General features: G+C 36.0%; 1 protein-coding gene across 1 annotated transcript in view; it reads left to right on the top strand.

The window, feature by feature from the left end:
• LOC138694742 (V-type proton ATPase 116 kDa subunit a 1-like) overlaps positions 1-20,279 on the top strand; it is a 128,865-nt gene that overhangs the window by 27,683 nt on the left and 80,903 nt on the right. The window lies entirely within an intron of this gene.

Raw genomic sequence — 20,279 nt, 5'->3', positions numbered from 1 at the left:
TTTGATCTCTCGTGTTATCTGTATTAGTTCTTCGGATTATATTCGTCTGTACACTTGAAAGTCTGATAAGACTACATTTTATGAGGAAATACGGAGTACTTAGCAAATGTTAAGCATGGTATGCATAGTAAATAAGGCATATATTTTGGAAGCTCTGTTGAGTCATACGTGGTAACTTTCCGGCAAAGACGCAAGCAAGATAATCTCTGGAGGATTTTCCTTCAGGGTATTTCAAATATGGCATGACTAAACGTCTAGAACAGAGTGTCAGTCATACGTACCCCTACATAATATCGTCATTCGGTATCAGGAATATATCAGTAACCCAAACTTATTTTGCTAAAGAAAACATTTGATTCGTCCATTGCAATGAGTCAATGTGAATATACCGCTAATCGTACCATATTTTTTCCAGAGTTGAGAAAATTTAGACTAAAGTTAATTAGAATCCTATCTCTGCGACTTTTTCATTTGAAAAGTATGTTTTGCGTTTTGTGTGAAATTTTATTGTTTCGCCAGTGTCTGCTTCTTCTTACATTTTAATGTGGGTATGATATTTAAATATTATTTCTTCTTCTTCCTCTTCATCATCATCATTATATACCTGTATATTTTGGATTGTATGAACTTTCATTACTAATGAATTATAGAACACGACTTTTCGACAATTTGACCGTTCGACGATTGAGAACAAAGACAATGTAGGCAATCATAGCAGATTATTTATTGGGGGATTCGAGGATCTAATCCGTTATGAATGTTACTCCTACAATACACAAAAAAACAAGGGTGAAGTACACATTAATTACTAGACCTCGGATTTTAGCTAAATGCCTATTTTCGTCCTATAGGATTAACCTAAATCTAGTTAAATATCTTCACGTTTTGTATTCAATATTATGGTGCCTAAAATGCCTGTTTTGCCCATTGTGACCTATTTTAAGGTTTTAGAGCCTAAAAATGCCTATTTATATTTTGTTAAAACGTAATATGTGTTTCTAATTTTTTCGTGTGACAATGAAAGAGGAAATTTTGAATATCATTCCTGCCCTCTTTGTACACCACAAATTCCTGCATTGTCTAATCGGGGATCCAATCTGGGTCGCCACTGTGGAAGGCAGAAACGCTAACCACTCTGCCACGGGCGAGGACTGTAGTCTTGGTAAAGACAATACAACATAGAGGAAAGCTATTACAGAAATCCTTGATCCTTGGGTATGAACGGGAAACTTCTTCGTATAAAGAAAGAGATCTCATTAGTCATAATGAAATGTTTATTCATGCTACAAATGTTACGAATTTGGCGTCGTTAGCAGAATAGCTTTATATTCATCGTCGATGCTGCAGATCCAATTTTAAATACAAATGAGTATGACGGATTTATGAGTTGCAGTGATTGTTAATTAGACCTATTTGTTTGTCATTTCATGTTGCGTAAGTGAGATGATTTAAGTAATTATAAATTGGATAACGATAATCGGATTTACTAAATATGTTTTCTAATTAGCCTACACTTAAGTCACAGAGTATTATACGAAAGATATTCAATATAAAAAAATGTATCTTAGAAAGTATTTGTTATACACTATTACGATTTGAGATGTCGCAAAGGAAACCTCTCAGAGTTTTACCTAAGTTCCTCTCAAGCGCATGCACCAGCTAGTGGCCGTAGTCGAACTCATGAAACAATGTCGACAACGTAGGAGAAAGCTGTAGTGTTGTGGCTAGCCGAAACAATGTCGAAAACGTAGGAGAAAGCTGTAGTGTTGTGGCTAGCCTAAACATTGTCGACAACGTAGGAGAAAGCTGTAGTGTTGTGGCTAGCCGAAACAATGTCGACAACGTGGGAGAAAGCTGTAGTGTTGTGGCTAGCCGAAACAATGTCGACAACATAGGAGAAAGCTGTAGTGTTGTGGCTAGCCGAAACAATGTCGACAACATAGGAGAAAGCTGTAGTGTTGTAGCTAGCCGAAACAATGTCGACAACATAGGAGAAAGCTGTAGTGTTGTAGCTAGCCGAAACAATGTCGACAACATAGGAGAAAGCTGTAGTGTTGTGGCTAGCCGAAACAATGTCGACAACATAGGAGAAAGCTGTAGTGTTGTAGCTAGCCGAAACTATGTCGACAACATAGGAGAAAGCTGTAGTGTTGTGGCTAGCCGAAACAATGTCGACAACGTAGGAGAAAGCTGTAGTGTTGTGGCTAGCCGAAACAATTTCGACAACATAGGAGAAAGCTGTAGTGTTGTGGCTAGCCGATTCCAGGTTATAAGGTCCATAACAAAATGTCCACAAGTACAAAGGTCCACAAAAAATGTCCACAAACTAAATAGTCCAACATTTGAAGTCCTACATACAATTTGTCCATGGAGTGAAAAAGTCCAACATCTTTATGGTCCACTATATTATGAAGTCCATCATACGAAAGGTCCTTACAAAAAGGTCCAACATACAAAATTGTTCAACAGAGATGAGTTACTAACTGTAATAAGCTGTTGGGAATATCAATAGCGTTTCGTTGCTATAGTACTGGTGAATCAGAAAAAAAATTACAAGTGAAGTTAATGCAATGCCGGAAATAATTTATAGCCAGAAAAGGAAACCCATGTTGTTACATGGTGATAATCTTTACTACTTTCATTCTGAGAATCGGAGAGGAAACAGAAAATACTAGAGATGCTACGCCGGAAGAATTGTAACGTAAGGTTTGTAGCGAATGTGGACTTGGAAAACATAAGAATTTTAACAGATGGCTGTCAGACAGGAACTTGCTGGAGTTCATAACGAAGAAATTATCGTAAGTCTTCCACAAAGAAATGTAGTAATCAGAATGGTTTTTTATCACTTCACTTTCTACTTTCTCAATCAATAAGAGAAATTGACACTGTCAACTGATATTCCCTCAGACAGTAGTGAGTGGGTGTCTTTTCCACTTCAATTAAGCAATATGGAGAATTTTTTTGAGGGCACAATATTTGGATATTGAGAACCCTGAAGTAAGAAACCCAATACGGGAAATTATGGGACTGCCGTTTATTCCGCTAAATGACTTTCAATTTGTTTAAGATTTATTAAATAAAAGATCTGTGGACGATATCTTGGACTTAGCATCTTGCATTTAAATTACATATATTACTGGTCATCCGGCAAGAGGGCGAAGGCGAGCAGTTCCCTCTAGATTTTCTCCTGAGACATGGAACATCTATGAAGTACAATAGTAATTAATGGCAGACAACGTACGAATAATGTAGTTGAAGGATTCCACTCTCAATTCCAACGACTTGCGGTGGCACATCACGTGTACATTTGGCGATTCATTAGCAATTTGCAACAACAGTAATCGGAAACAGAAGATTTAGTAACCAGGTCCTTGGTGGCCATATAAATATTAAGCGGCCAGTAAATAAATGGCATATCAGTAATCAAACGAGAATTTTCAACATTGTCGTAATTACCAAGATTACAAAGATAGGAATGAAATTTTTCGATATCTTAGAGCGATATCATACCTCTTGAAATTATATAGTGACCCTCAAGATGAACAATAGATATGTATCTTTTGTATTACATATGTAATATGTATAACATAACTGAATAACAATAAATTTCTCGGACTTTCCTTGCAATTTTCCTTCTCGGACATTTTAGGGAATCTATTTGTGGATATTTTAAAACGTAGGACATTTTTAAGAAGAGGAATTGCTGACAGTGGACCTTTTCAGGTAAGGACATTTTTATGCATGGACGAATTTTCCATGTGGACATTTCTAAACGTAGGGCATTTTCATACACAAACGGTTAGGGAAAACACGGAAATTTTACTTGAAGCAAGTAAAGCGATCGGTTTGGAAGTAAATCCCGAAAAGACAAAGTATATGATTATGTCTCGTGACGGGAATATTGTACGAAATGGAAATATAAATATTGGAGATTTATCCTTCGAAGAGGTGGAAAAATTCAAATATCTTGGAGCAACAGTAACAAATATAAATGACACTCGGGAGGAAATTAAACGCAGAATAAATATGGGAAATGCGTGTTATTATTCGGTTGAGAAGCTCTTATCATCCAGTCTGCTGTCCAAAAATTTGAAAGTTAGAATTTATAAAACAGTTATATTACCGGTTCTTCTATATGGCTGTGAAACTTGGACTCTCACTCTGAGAGAGGAACATAGGTTAAGGGTGTTTGAGAATAAGGTGCTTAGGAAAATATTTGGGGCTAAGCGGGATGAAGTTACAGGAGAATGGAGAAAGTTACACAACACAGAACTGCACGCATTGTATTCTTCACCTGACATGATTAGGAACTTGAAATCCAGACGTTTGAGATGGGCAGGGCATGTAGCACGTATGGGCGAATCCAGAAATGCATATAGAGTGTTAGTTGGGAGACCGGAGGGAAAAAGACCTTTAGGGAGGCCGAGACGTAGATGGGAGGATAATATTAAAATGGATTTGAGGGAGGTGGGGTATGATGATAGAGACTGGCTTAATCTTGCACAGGATAGGGACCGATGGCGGGCTTATGTGAGGGCGGCAATGAACCTTCGGGTTCCTTAAAAGCCATTTGTAAGTAAGTAAGTAAGGGCATTTTCATAGAGAGGACCTATTGCAAAGTGGACCATATCTCACTTAACCGGCTAGCCGAAATAATGTCGACAACATAGGAGAAAGCTGTAGTGTTGTGGCTAGCCGAAACAATGTTGACAACGTAGGAGAAAGCTGTAGTGTTGTGGCTAGCCGAAACAATGTTCACAACGTAGGAGAAAGCTGTAGTGTTGTGGCAAGCCGAAACAATGTCGACAACGTAGGAGAAAGCTGTAGTGTTATGGCTAGCCGAAACAATGTCGACAACGTAGGAGAAAGCTGTAGTGTTGTGGCTAGCCGAAACGATGTCGACAACGCAGGAGAAAGCTGTAGTGTTGTGGCTAGCCGAAACAATGTTGACAACGTAGGAGAAAGCTGTAGTGTTGTGGCTGGCCGAAACAATGTCGACAACGTAGGAGAAAGCTGTAGTGTTGTGACTAGCCGAAACAATGCAGACAACGTAGGAGAAAACTGTCGTGTTGTGGCTAGCCGAAACAATGTCGACAACGTAGGAGGAAGCTGCAGTGTTGTGGCTAGCCGAAACAATGTCGACAACGTAGGAGAAAGCTGTAGTGTTGTGGCTAGCCGAAACAATGTCGACAACGTAGGAGAAAGCTGTAGTGTTGTGGCTAGCCAGAACAATGTCGACAACGTAGGAGAAAGCTGTGGTGTTGTGGCTAGCCGAGTTAACCTGTTATGGCTATTCCGCATAGTTTTAGAATGTAATATGGACGTGAACCTTCAACGTGAAAAGCATCCGGTTCAGGGACAAGAAAATGAGGACTATAGAAGTATGTGTTTTATTTTGGATACATTTTGATTACTTTCATCTGAACACTCTATATTAGGCTTACGCAGTAATGAAATAATCGCTATGATAAATAAATCTCTGTCAAATTATTCACGATCACATTTTTACAAACACTTTCTCTTATAAAGTCACAACATTCCCACTACCGGAGTGCTTCATCTATTGTGACTTATAACCTAGAGGCTATAACTTAGAACAATAAAAGGATGCAACCCTGAACAGTAGATATGTTTCAAACCCTTACTCCAGTAGTTACTTTTCTATATATCTGCTTATACGGTAACTTCAAAACTTGAGAACCCTTATCTGTTAACTGCTATGTAGGTTCTGTAAGTAAATAAATATTTAATTATTCTGAAGGAAATATTTTGGGAGAAGGGGGCGTACTGTTGTACTGTTTCATTTTACATTATCTTTTATGTGATGAAATATCGAGAAGACAATTGTTATATCCGATTTTCAACAAGTCTGTGAAAACTGACATAAAAGTTTTAAATAGTATCTTATGTTTAAAATGATTAAGATATACGTATATTTCAGTACACGTATCTTCCGAACCAATTCGCTCTGAGATATTGAGTAATAATAAATTAAGCTTCCCTTATGAAAAGGTTGCCAGATTTGACAAAGCGTATTACATATAATTTGGAAACACACCTAAAAGGTAAAATGATTTACATTTGAAACGGTTAGGGAATCGAATATACAATAGTCAGAAAAATTTACACCTAAGTAGCGTTGTGCTCATTTGCAGTTAAGAAAGAGATAATAGTATCATCAGATATGTTAGAATGATTTGAATTCCATATACCGCGAGGAAAATAATAGCTACGGATTTATTGAATTGATATGTAAACCAATCCATCCAATAGGAAAAAATTCTGTATACAAGCGCAGACAAACGGGTGGAGAAACATATGACGTTATGAAAACGTTTTTCTGCATAAAGGATGCTGAAAATATATATTTCTATGAAATAGCGTCAAAATACTTCTTTACTTCGTATAAGGAAAAAGTAAAAGAATAAAGAAATAAAGACTTGAAAGTAGCCGTTCTTAGCCTATTTTAAAATGTCAGAAAGTACTAAAAGAATGAGAAGATTTGTTACAATGTAAATAGAAAATATTGGCCAAAATTTGAAGAAGCTGGAAATTCGAAATTCAGTTATTTATAGCAGAGAAGAACGATACTGTATTCAGTTTTTGTAGAGCAGGGAAAAGAAAAACGAGAAAAAATCTGAGAGAAATCATTATAAATCTTGGATATTGGATATGGTAGTGCGCTTCGGAGTTCAGTTCCTGGATCTTCTAACAGGAAATCAGCATGTAACCTGCACTTACTTCGTTCAGTGATAAAAAAATACAGTCGGAACTGGTTTTCTCGAGGACTACCGTTTATTACGTCATCATTCAACAATCCTTATTCTTATCTACCAACTGTTACCATGCGAAAAGTCTAGTCCTTGTCAGTCAGCAATATCTCATATCCTGTGGCACATATGTGGCTAGCTATTTCTGCTTAACACGTAATGACAGAGAAAGAAAAATAAGCCGCAAAAGCTAAAATAACATGTACCATATATACTTCCTTGTATATTTCACACAGTGGCTATAGATGAATGTTCAGCGGAAATTAATGTTAAAATGTTATGTGCTGTTTTTCAAAACTCACTTGCTCCAAAATTATTGAAAATGAATTATATCTCCCATCATATATTTTCTGGCATCCTGAATCCATTGGTGCACTTCTTTTTAAGCTAAAGCCACTTCTTCCTATCAATTTTAAGGTTTAATTTTGATTTTTTCTCAAAAGTACAGTAACTTATTCCAAGCCAAATTACGTTGAATTTCAATGCAATAGCCACTATTTCCATTTCAATAAAAATCAATTATTTCTAAAACACATTTAATAGGTTGAAACTAAATGTTCTTCCAATCATCCCATATATTATTTCTAATTCGTAATTATCCTTACGATCGTTTAAGAAACGTACGGGAATCAAAGAAACCGTCATTTATGTATAATATCACGTTCGTGAAATTCATACTGCGAACATTCCAAGGAGAAGGTATCAGTATTGAGTTCTTGAAAATGGCTTGGGTGCTTGAATCCTCAAACACAGCACAAATTAATGTTATTTACACATAAGTATGTTCTATTAGTATGAGCATGCATTGCACCCCTTTCTGAGAAACTGAAGTTGTCATCCTGTTTTTTTATAAAATTTTCTCACTGCACACGAGTTTAATTTTCACGTTAGAATTCCAGTTTCTACAAAAACTCTTATTCTGAAGTATTTTGTCTATCATATAGTAACATTAATTAAATTAAATATTACTCGTTTCATAAAATGTGATTGAGTCCCAGATGGCTAGTTAATATTGAGAATAAACATTCCTTAATTCCGATTTGTGTCGCTATGACTGTATGTACGAGGCGCGTCCATAAAGTAACTTTCCCACTCGCCCCACAGCTAGCAAACCATATGTCGCGCGAAGCGACTGCGTCTACGTGATAGAGTAATGTCCTGGCATGGCGCATGCATTAGCGGAACTTCCCGAGTGCTCTCAGTAGCTTCGTTGCATTGGTTGAAGATGGACACTCCTATTCCAGCTCCCGCCGCGTGTGAAGTGCGGTCAGTGATAAAGTTTTTGAATGCACAGGGCATAGCGCCGATTGAAATTGATCGTCAGCTGTGCCAGGTCTATGGGCAAGCAGATGGTGCGTGAACGCCAAAATGTGTATGACGAGGAGCGCAGTTGGTGGATAACCATCATCACAGACGACCTTGTGGAGCAACACACCATCTGCTTGCTCATGACGTTACGCCTGGCACAGCTGACGATAAATTTCAATCGGCGCTACGCCCTGTGCATTCAAAAACTTTATCACTGATCGCACTTCACACGCGGCGGGAGCTGGACTGAACGTTCATCTTCAACCAATGCAACGAAGCTACTGAGAGCACTCGGGAAGTTCCGCTAGCGCATAAGCCATGCCAGGACATTACTCTATCACGTACACGCAGTCGTTTCGCGCAACACGAGGTGTGCTAGCTGTGGGACGAGTAGGAAAGTTACTTTATGGACGCGCCTCGTATACCGTACCAATTCCTATCATATTCCACCATATAACAGTCCACACCTGTGGAGTAACGGTTAGCACGTCTGGCCGCGAAACCAGGTGGCCCGGGTTCGATTCCCGGTCGGGGCAAGTTACCTGGTTGAGGTTTTTCCGGGGTTTTCCCTCAACCCAATATGAGCAAATGCTGGGTAACTTTAGGTGCTGGACCCCGGACTCATTTCACCGGCATTATCACCTTCATCTCATTCAGACGCTAAATAACCTAAGCTGTTGATAAAGCGTCGTAAAATAACCTACTGAAATAAAAACCATATAACATATCGTATGAAGATGAAAAAGATTTTCAGAATGATAAAGATGATTAAGTTTTAAATGATGTTAGACATTTTAAATCATATATTCAAGCTTAACAAAGTTACGTTTCACCGCTGTGGAGTGACGGTTAGCATACCTGATCGTGAAACGAGCGGACTTGGGTTCAGATCTTGGTTGGGACATGTTACCTGGTTGAGGTTTTTCTGGGATTTTTCCCTCAACCCATTAAGAGCAAATGCTGGGCAACTTTCGACGCTGGACTTTGAACTCATTTCGCTGGCATTATCACCTTTATATCATTCAGACGCTAGATAACTACAGCAGTTCATAAACCATTGTAAAATAACCCTCTAAAAAAACATGGCTGACAGCGAAATTTGAATCCTTCGCAAATAATTCATATCGAGATTAAGCGCTACATGAATAAGATTTTTTTAGACTACCTCGCTGTACTTCGTTACATAAAAGACGAAATTGCACAGGAACTAGATGTTCTTTCCTGATGAATGCAGATTAAAGATCTTTTTAACGTTTTACAGAGGAAATAGTTTGTTTGCAGGAACGTATCAGTTATCTAATGTTAGTGAAGACTGATGATGATGTTTATGATTGATGACAGTGGTGTATCATGTGCTACGGTACTTGTTGTGTGTCTTCTGTCACAATCTAGGTATCTTATAATCAGAGACCGGAAGTTTAGGCATTACGAATCGTTAAAATAGGCAGGCAAAAAGGCATCATAAATAGCTAAAATAGGCAGGCAAAAAGCCATTATAAATAGCTAAAATACTCAATAAAAGGCAATTACAAAAACCTTGCACTTTCCACAAAGGGATTTCGGCAGCAAGAAAAGCTTTACATAAGTCGAATTCAAATTGAGATTTTCGACTCGATGTTGTAATTTACTGTTGGAAGCAAATAAATCTTCTTCCAGTAGCTTTGGAAAGTGCGTTTTTGTGTTTGGTTGTACTGATATGTTGCGATATAAAATATTTCTTTTAGTAGTTCACTGACTGCTCACATATTTTGGATGTAAGTACTTTACCGACAGTACAAAGTACGTCGGATCCAAAAGTATTAACGTAACTTTGCAATTTACTGCGTAAAGGCATCTTGCTGTTATTCCCGGCGTGACTCCTCCTCTTTGCTTACGTCTTAGGAAGTGAAGGCTCTATAAAGTCTAGGTAGTTTGTGTCGTTCACCATTTTTGTTCTTTCGTTGCCGAACTACCAGACAAGGGATCTATTTGCCACACCGTTAAACATTATCATGTCGTAGCTCCTATGATAATAAATCAAACGCACTGTAATTGAGCAAATAATTGAACGGCAAATAACGTCCTCGTGTGCTTTCTGCGAACCCAACGAAAGAGCCAAAATGGCGGCCGATTATATTAAGTATTTATCGAGCCTTAAGAAATGAATGACGTCTTCTTCAGCGAATCACAAGACCCACACGTTTAAATGTAGCCGACCTGCAACGCGATTGGCTGCCGGAAATTAGAGCGACGGGACTAATAGCTACAACAACGTCACAATGAAAACTGAAAGAAAAATAACGTTAGACCCGCACTCATTGTTGCCTTGTCAAATAAACACATGCGATAATTAAAACGCTGTTATACACTTTTGCACGAAAGCACTCATTGTTGCATCTTTCGTTGGCGTTCGCAGAAAGCACACGAGGACGTTATTTTCCGCTCAATTATTTGCTGAATTACAGTGCGTTTGATTTATTATCATAGGAGCTACGACATGATAATATTTAACGGTGTGGCAAATAGATCCCTCGTCTGGTAGCTCGGCAACGAAAGAACAAAAATAGCGAACGATACTCCTACCTAGACTTTATAGAGCCTTGACTTCCTAAGACGTAAGCAAAGAGGAGGAGTCACGCCGGAAATACCAGCGTCGCGACTGTAACTGAAAGACAATAATATACATTCGGTGAAGTCATTTTCATTGTAGCGGTTATAGAAGTAAATTAAAATATACCTGTAGGCAATTTTTAATAATAAATAATAGATAAATAATCAAATAAAGGCAAAAAAGCATTCATTTTGTAAATTAGGCATTTATATTAAAAAAGGGAGAAAAGGGCAACATAAAACTGTGACGTTTCAATCACAAAGGTATAATTCATACAGATTTACTTTCAAAATGAAGATAGATTTAACACATTTAAAAAGGCATTCTACCAAAATTCCGGTCTCTGCTTATAATTTATTATGTATATTGCATGTAACATATTACAGCGTCACAAAAAAATCCGCTGTCCTAAGGAAATTTGTGAACTACACGGATCTGTTTGTCTTGAAGGTTAGCTTCATATTGTGAAGCTGATTAATGTGACTTTGACAGACAGTTACATATTGAAATAACTAATCCCAATGAAGGGTATGACCCATTTTCATACATCAAAACGTAAATAATTGTGACAAACAACATATACCTGCTTCACATGGACATATACAACAACAAACAGGGTTTCGTTTCTCATAACTGACCGACAGCACATAAGGAACCTACATTATTATTCACCTGGTGTTACGTAACAACTCAGCATGACGTTGGTTTCACTCTTAACAGGCTGTAAGTAACTGAATCAAGTTGAGGTGTACAAGTGATTTGAGGGACAAATCCAAGACACGTGGAATAAAAGTCATAGTCGTAGGTTCCAATTTCTTCTAGAACAAGGACGATTGCCTACTTTATGTACAGTATCTTTTCTTGGTCCCTGCGGTGATTCCATGGTCTAGGCAAGCGTTTTTCAACCGTCGGCTCATAGAAAATTCATAGTTTCAAATATTTCAGTATTAACTGTGTTTTAAAGATATTGAAGAAAGTGAACAAACTTCTACATAGGACAGACAGGCAGATCATTTCAAACACGTTACAAAGAACACATCACAGTCATAACAAAATTACAAAACACCTCCACATATGCGGAACACATCACAAATGCCAACCATACCTACAGAGACATCAACACAAACATGGAAATACTGCACATCCAACCAAAAAGCCAGAAACTCAACACACTAGAACAATATGAAATATACAGACACACGAAAACACACCCCAAAGATATTCTCAACACACAACTCAATTTCAAAACACATACACTCTTTGACTCTACACTACGAACGCACCCACATAGGAAATAAGAGGCGCCAAGATCAACAACGACCAGTTCCGAAGATGACCGGAAATAGGTCGAAACATGTGAACAAGATACGTTAAAATTTAACACAAGAAAGTTCTTATCATACATATTCCGAAGTGATACAGTGTTAAAAGTTGTGTAATCAAGGTATAAAATAAAATAAAGTCTCTCATCTCCAGGTTCAAAATCACTTAATCATTTCTGGATATATGTGTGAATGAAGAATACCCAGGTCTCAGCAGAAAAGCTTTAAAGTTATTGATAACTTTTTCAACCACATAGACCCTATTAGGATTTGTAGTATGAGCACACCACATACAGTATTTACTGTAGGAAAAGATGTTGATACACGAGCATATTTTAGATCAGCTACTATAATTATTGCAGTACCAACAGGAATTAAAATTTTTAGTTGACTAGCCACTGTATATGGCTCTCAACTATCTTATAGAGCATGCGAAACAACTTTTTAGGCCATCTCTGCCATTGAGACAAAATACAGGAACCTGAAGGACGTTGGTACCTCATTAAGTACGTCTTGCAATATATCAACTTTGCATACACGAATCGAAATGATTTTGGCAAACAAACAGCAGCAGACGTCGCACTGAATAAATTCCAGTGACATTGAGAGAAGAAGAATAAATAAACTGTTTGCTGATGTGTTTGTAACATTCCGAATTTAAATATTGTAAATTGTAATAATGACGGTTAAAAATAAAAACCAAAAAAACAACTTGGTGCTAAATTTTCCCTTTATTTTTGCCATATCAAAAGGCTGAAAAACTCTGGTCTAGACCATCAGTCTGTTAAGAAAGTCGTCCGAGTTCGAATTCCGGTTAGACCTGGAATTATCCATTGGAAAATCCAAATATTCATAGAGACTGTTTGTGGTAGACAAGGTCGCGGTTCAGATTTTTCTCGGAGTTCTCTCCTTTCCCTATGGTAATCATTAGCATCATTTCTGCCGATATTCATTCCATACTCATATAGTACCGTAGAAGTGGGTAAAGTCAATCAGTGGGTTTAAAATAGATCATTTACGATTTTTATTGAAAATCATATATTTTCTCGGTTACTTGTTATTATTTTGTTATGCTGACTTCATTGCCTGACATTGTAAATGTAAGCGAGAGGGACAACAAAAAACCTGCGAATGCCAACAATGGTAACACTGTGTAGTTACTGTTGAAGTGAAAATTATTATTTTCAACTTTTTCTCTTAAATGAAAACAAATTCTTACAAACTCTAAATTATATTCGGCAGTGAAAGGAGACAGGAAGTAAGTACTTTTCGTTGAGATTGTATCCTGAAGTAATAGTTTTGCAGTTCGTAAATGTTAGTATTGAAACTTATTATTTTAAGAAAACTTGTACCTTTGTAGGGTTAAGTCGATCTTGTCATCGACCTACTCGAAGCAGATAGGACCAGCAGGAAGAATAAATTGTTCACCGAAATACCTCCAACTAACACTTATAAACAGAAAAGTGTCGTAGCATAGCTTTATATTGATGGGATAGTGGGGAAAGAGGAAGACGAAATTATGGTGAATTTCTTGCGTAAGAGAAGCACTGCCAAAGGAACATATTTTGTACACCCCTCTGTACCTGACTATGGAGGAGGGGAAGATTTCAAATAACATCTGATATAAACCTAAGCAATGTTGAATTGCATGTTAGATTATAATTGAAGGGTGGTATTTCAATGTAAATTTTGAATTCTTAAATCTTTGTTTGTTGGTATGTGAAGTATTAAAATGTGTTTTTATGTTTTATAAGATGGCAATCATAGTCACGATTGTACAGTGGAGACCTATAGGCCTAATTGTATCGAATAGTATGATCACAGTAACAAAAGATACACTATATAATGCTATAGGCATATATTGAAGTTTATTATTGTTTTTAACACCCCTTATAACAAATAAAATATATGTTTTTTAAAAACATAAACAATGATCGACTATACTCCGCAATATTTTAAAATCGATCTTAAACTAAAAATTCAATGGTGATCGACTTTACCCTATTTAAGCAGGTAACTTCGATCACAAGTCAAATTAAAAAAAAACAGTCTTTTATAGATTGTAATTCAAAAATGTTAAATGTTATATTTTATTTAACGACTCTCGCAACTGCAGAGGTCATATCAGCGTCGCCGGATGTGCCGGAATTTTGTCCCGCACACTTAAATGCTTGTAATTCAATTCTTGTAACGTGTCTTCATAAGTGAAGGATATGACGACAAAATGCTATTTTCTGAGGAACTTCGCTCCATTGCATAACTTCAATATCATTAAAAAGTTGCAAAATTTTGATCGACTTTACCCTCTTCTACGGTATTTATGGCATTCCTCGATCACGTGTTATGCGGTCTTTAGTTGCTGGTGGTAGTGCTATGTACCTTGGGCTTTTTCCCTGGTGCTCATGGTAGATCGTGAGATGGGGTTGAGGGACCGCGGTGATGCCTACGTGGAAAGGTAAAAAGTATTCTCCCGGGCTTAGGGGAGTTCGTGTGTGGCCCGCAGGGGAATTTATAGCGCAGGGAAGCTTCATGGAATGCACATCATTCCATCCGGGTAGCACAATGGGCCCACTAAAGAGGTCTACGTGCAAGGATAGTCATCAGCCCTCTTTGGCTACTTAATGGTAGTCCAAAGAAAAGCCGAAACATATAGATAAAATATTAACGATGTTGAAGAAGAAGAAGAAGAAGAAGAACAAGAACAAGAACAAGAACAAGAACAAGAAACATATAGCCACGGTATTTCACTGCTTTATCGTAATCTTGTCAAGCAGGCATAATATAAACATGTTTTGAGGTCTGACTTACCTCAATCATCACGAAGTTTATAACTTTACTTCTTTCCTCATACTGGATGGAGGTGGGTGACGGAACTAATGGCCAGAACATCTCTTACCTAACTCAACGTGCATCAAAGACGTAACTGTTACTGCGTGAAGTCGTAAAGTTGATGAGCCTTTGCGTCACACAACCGTGTTTCAAAGGGAAATAAATATTTCATACTGAAGAACACAGTCATTCTGTGTTCGGCGTGGAGACAGGCTTCTCGTCGGTGATTCAGACAATTCCTGTTCTACATGAGATCGTGAGTATTTTTAAAATCATTTTCAAGGAGTTAGTCCAGCGCTTCAAATCGTTTCATTGTCACACTCGATTTCAGCGTTTTATAAATTCGCACATCTTATTTCCTACTAAGGTATGTCGAATTCTAAATTAACATTAGGCCTACATTTGGTATCAAAATACTCATTTCTCATTATTTATTGCTAGAGTAAAATTATTTACGCAAAGGAAAATATGCATCTGTTGCAGAAGAGATTAGAATTCAATCCGTGGCAAGATTCTACAATCATTTTGCTCTTCTATTATTTTTATTCCACCAAAGTATATACGTCAAAAGACCCGTGCACTGGATTTAAGGGCAAATTCTGATAGTGTAGGGTAGTGCATCTGTATGTATAATATTGCTGAATTCTAGATACATTACACTCCTAATGAGTGATGCTAAGTTACGAGGGAGAGTCAAAAAGTAACCTTAATAATTGTTTTATTAATTGAATATGTACAATAAGATTACAAACACTTCATCACTTTTAACATAGTATAACAGGAACACTTGCATTGAACGTAGTTGGAACTATGTTGAAAAGTGATGAAGTGCTTATAGTCTTATTGTACATATTCAATTAATAAAACAATTATTAAGGTTACTTTTTGACTCTCCCTCGTATAAACTGTTGGGGTGTTTCAGGGAACCGGAATATCCGCAGAAAACACTTATGTTGCCTGGGTTGATATCTGCCCAGCATAAGTTATAAATTCAGAGTAGAGTGGGATTTGAACCAAAGCCCCATGTTTTATAAGCCTAACGCTGTATCACGAAGCCACAATATCGGCCAAATGTGCTTTCGTATAATAAACTTCCATTGATCAACGATATTGTCAATAATACGAACATTAAATAACGAAGTTATATTAAGCTTGTCTAATTATTTTGTTAATTTATTATTACTTTTTGACTTATACAGCCTCTATCTATCTATCTATCTATCTATCTATCTATCTATCTATCTATCTATCTATCTATCTATCTATCTATCTATCTATCTATCTGTCTGTCTGTCTGTCTGTCTGTCTGTCTGTCTGTCTGTCTGTCTGTCTGTCTGTCTGTCTGTCTGTCTGTCTGTCTGTCTGTCTGTCTGTCTGTCTGTCTGTCTGTCTGTCTGTCTATCTATCTATCTATCTATCTATCTATCTATCTATCTATCTATTTACTTACTTGTTTATTTATTTATTTATTTACCTATCTATCTATTTATTTATTTATTTGTGTATCTATTTATTTATTTATTTGTTTATTTATTTATTTATTTACATATTTACTTACTTATTTATTTATTTACTTACTTATTTACTTACTTATTTACCTATTTATTTACTTATTTATTTATTTACATATTTATTCATTTATTCATTGATTCATTCATTTATCGGTATATTCATTTATTCATTTATTGATTCATTCATTTATTTATTTATTACTTATTATTTACTGATTTATTTATTTATTTATTCATTCATTCATTCATTTATTTACTCATTCATTTATTTATTCATTAATTTATTCATTCATTCATTTATTCATTCATTTATTTATTCATTCAATTATTTATTTATCCATTTATTTATTTATTTATTTATTTAGACTTAAGGACAGTAAAGAGTCATCATGTGCTAATAAACCGTTTTAATTTTTTTTAAGTCCGTTGCAGTTCACTTACGTGAGAAGAAAAAATATGTGAAAGAAATAATAATTAGGCCTAACATAAAACTTCGTGTGCAGCTTAGGATTCATAAACAGGTGTGTCGACTAGACTTCTTTGAAGCCCACGCTTAGCTGTCCATAACAAAGAAAATCTAGGCTAGATTAAAAGATAAATTGTATGTCACGGACCTGTGTTATCTCAAGGCGGTTCGGATGTACTTCTATGATAAATGGAGTTAGATACCTCTGCGAAATGAATGGCCCTGAAGGTCATTCAGAGCAGCTCTGGAGCGTAAAAGTGACCACTCACGTGCACGGAGATGAAGTGTTCGAAGGAAGAATAGCGCAAGTCTGAAGGAAAGTTAGGAGAAACCCCAGATCACATATATAACATATTGCTCAGCCTTATAGACTTTGACGGCAACAACTTTTATCAATTTCACTGTGCTGCCATCTAGCTACTGCATAAGAAGTCACGTTATAACAATCATTTGAATTGCATAGAGCAACTGTACAGTGAGAACAGAAGAGCACAATATTTTAAAGGATTAACGCTCTGTTATAAAAGTATTTGTATTATACTAATCCAAGGTCTTAAAGATAAGGAATATTAGGGTAGGAATTTGCTCGGAGATTCATTATAAACCACCAATACGCTTTTAAGATTTTTATTATATTATCAGAGACACAACAGCCCATGAAGGACCATGCCCGACCAGCCGGCTGCTGGACTCACGTCCACATGCCGAAGCAGAGGTGGACGATCATCCAACTAGAATGGAGGTATCGTGTGGTTAGCACGATGATCTCCCCGAGCCGTTATAGCTGGCTTTCGTAACCGGATTTCGGTACCTATCGTAGCTCCCCAAGTGCATCACGATGCTGGGTGAGCACCGATCTCATACACTGGCATAAATTTTATGAGAAAATTTCTTCCTCCCTGAGGACTCGAACCAGAGCGCAATCCGTAACGCGAGTCCTAGAAAAGGTGCCTTAGACCACGACACCACGGCGCGGGACCTTTTAAGACTTACATAAATAAATTTTAAACGCAGATTACCATAAATATAAATATAATATTAGAAATCATTAGTGTAGCCTACAGCCTACACGTTCGGCCATTTTATTTAAATTTCTGCAAAATGAATTACCTACATATTAATATCTATTTAAATCATACAATGTGTAAATGAACTGAAGTGTGTTACTTTTGACATCAAAAAGAATAATTTCTGTGGGAAATCCAGAAAACGAAAGTTCCGCTTTTATCTGGATGCATGTACGATGATTTCGTTAAAGCACATAGTATTCTTTTGAATAAGATTTGTAGAAAATAAATTATAAACAGTAATAACATTCGCAACATCATAAAGGAAATGAATTGTTACGAAACGTATAAGACATATCTATAATAAGAAAGTATGTGTCATCTTCGTGTAAAAAATTTCTTGTTTTGCGTTGTACTACATTGTCTCAGTGTCCCATATTGTATATGAAATACTGGTTCACAGCTGTATAATGGTCTTAATGGTACAGTCTGTTAATGAAAATGATGATTAATATAATTTGATCAATATTTATATCAGAACAGTAGTTTCCAAAGTTGGGGGGGTCGCGACCCCCTAGGGTGTTGTGTAGAGAGCTGAGAAGGGTCGCTAGATGTTTTACAAAATAAAACCAAACACACCTTAACATAAGTTTGTTTTGAATTTATAAATGTAAACATAAATAACATATATACATAATATACATACAAATGGCTTTTAAGGAACCCGAAGGTTCATTGCTGCCCTCACATAAGTCCGCCATCGGTCCCTATTCTGAGCAAGATTAATCCAGTCTCTACAATCATATCCCACCTCCCTCAAATCCATTTTTATATTATCTTCCTATCTACGTCTCGGCCGTAGATGATTTTTAAGCAATATTTCGTGAATAGTTTTAAATACTAGGAATGCTTTTTAAGTAATATTTCGTGAATAGTTTTAAATACTAGGAATGCTTTTTAAGTAATATTTCGTGAATAGTTTTAAACACTAGGAATGCTTTTTAAGTAATATTTCGTAAATAGTTTTAAATACTAGGAATGCTTTTTAAGTAATATTTCGTGAATAGTTTTAAATACTAGGAATGCTTTTTTAAGTAATATTTCGTGAATAGTTTTAAATACTAGGAATGCTTTTTTAAGTAATATTTCGTGAATAGTTTTAAACACTAGGAATGCTTTTCAAGTAATATTTCGTGAATAGTTTTAAATACTAGGAATGCTTTTTAAGCAATATTTCGTGAATAGTTTTAAATACTAGGAATGCTTTTTAAGTAATATTTCGTGAATAGTTTTAAATACTAGGAATGCTTTTCAAGTAATATTTCGTGAATAGTTTTAAATACTAGGAATGCTTTTCAAGTAATATTTCGTGAATAGTTTTAAATACTAGGAATGCTTTTCAAGTAATATTTCGTGAATAGTTTTAAATACTAGGAATGCTTTTTAAGTAATATTTCGTGAATAGTTTTAAATACTAGGAATGCTTTTTAAGCAATATTTCGTGAATAGTTTTAAATACTAGGAATGCTTTTTAAGCAATATTTCGTGAATAGTTTTAAATACTAGGAATGCTTTTTAAGCAATATTTCGTGAATAGTTTTAAATACTAGGAATGCTTTTTAAGTAATATTTCGTGAATAGTTTTAAATACTAGGAATGATTTTTAAGCAATATTTCGTGAATAGTTTTAAATACTAGGAATGCTTTTTAAGCAATATTCCGTGAATAGTTTTAAATACTAGGAATGCTTTTTAAGTAATATTTCGTGAATAGTTTTAAATACTAGGAATTCTTTTTAAGTAATATTTCGTGAATAGTTTTAAATACTAGGAATGATTTTTAAGTAATATTTCGTGAATAGTTTTAAATACTAGGAATGCTTTTTAAGTAATATTTCGTGAATAATTTGAAGTACTAGGAATGAGTTTTAAATGATATTTAGTGTCATTGTTGCACCATATGCTTTTATTTTGTCGTTCTTTTGGTGATATACATTGGTTTTGAGTAAAGTTATCGTTGTTTTCAAATTTACGGGAATTTGTATTTTTCGAATGGTGGTAGCGGGTCATAAAAGTCTCGCTCAAAAGTGGGTCGCGCCTTCAAAAAGTTTGTAAACCACTGTATTATAAAAAATAATGTGGCACCACAGTTATTGTTAATTAATTTTAAAGCTGTTTTTAGGTCAGTTACACGTTAAAACAATTCGTTTTAAAACTTTCGTTATCATTCACCTACTTATTGAAATGAAGTGCACGGAGTGACTTGCAGTAAACCTCAGTGTTTATATTTTATCGTACTTTCCACCACCACTTCGCGATTTAGGACAGGTTTTTCAACTCTTGATAGCTTAGACTTAGACTAACCGACATGCTGGCATTCTCAGTAGGTCTATTAGTTCTCCAAACTTCGAAATCTCTCCTTCAGCAACTACGGTAAGTTACCATGTTGATCGTTGTGTTATTGCTCATTAAGCCTG

The sequence above is a fragment of the Periplaneta americana genome, chromosome 2 (genome assembly GCF_040183065.1).
Source record: "Periplaneta americana isolate PAMFEO1 chromosome 2, P.americana_PAMFEO1_priV1, whole genome shotgun sequence".
In the NCBI taxonomy this organism is placed as follows: Eukaryota; Metazoa; Arthropoda; class Insecta; order Blattodea; family Blattidae; genus Periplaneta; species Periplaneta americana.
This window is presented reverse-complemented; position numbering and strand designations above follow the sequence as displayed.